The sequence below is a fragment of the Capsicum annuum genome, unplaced genomic scaffold, assembly GCF_002878395.1.
Source record: "Capsicum annuum cultivar UCD-10X-F1 unplaced genomic scaffold, UCD10Xv1.1 ctg80376, whole genome shotgun sequence".
In the NCBI taxonomy this organism is placed as follows: Eukaryota; Viridiplantae; Streptophyta; class Magnoliopsida; order Solanales; family Solanaceae; genus Capsicum; species Capsicum annuum.
This window is the reverse complement of record NW_025891021.1, coordinates 35,731-36,524: the sequence shown is the minus strand read 5'-3', so window position 1 is coordinate 36,524 and position 794 is coordinate 35,731.

The following is a 794-nucleotide window of genomic DNA, read 5'->3' as shown; positions in this document are numbered from 1 at the left end:
AGTATCTACTGTGAGTACTAAATGATGTAATAACAAAACATCATATACAGAAGCTAAGCCAATAAAATTCTGTGAAGGTGTAATACTGAAACAATACCCAACATGTCTAAACATCTGATAAAACTGAAAGCAATTCTGAACAACTAAAAGCCTCTAAACTAGAGAAGTTGATGGGATAAGCCCCCAACTAACTCCAACTAACTAAAATAAAGGAATTACTAAAACCAATTGCAAATAACTTTTCCTTGATGGATGAGGACTCACCGCAACTGTTGCTGAGTGGCACTAAATTAACTAAGGGCTTTTGGGAAACTGAGCATTCAAACCTATACTGTGACATTAATATAGCGCAAAAGAGAGTTTGTAGTTAGTACTTTGAATGTACTGGTATGTAAGATAAGGACTAGCTGAAGTGCATGTAGATAATGAGAATGAATGCATGAATATTTAAAATGGATACAAGACCAAGTAAGGCATGTGCTAAAATAATCTATAAAACTGGCTGATTGAATAGCTGAGAAACTAAATACTTGGTCATGTAAACTTAAGCTGATATAATCTGAGTACTGAATTGAAACAGTGGGAGATATCATGTAACCGACATTCCCCAACCTATGGATTTGAGATGCCAGGGGGAACATAATCCTAGTGTTCGTCTCCTATTAATTTCTATCAAAGTCTGCATTCTATTACTTACAGTTATTTCATACTACAGAACCCCTCATTTACTTTACGTATTTGCTTGTTGATTCTAATAAAAGAGAGATAAGATTCTTATAGTCCCTATCGGTACA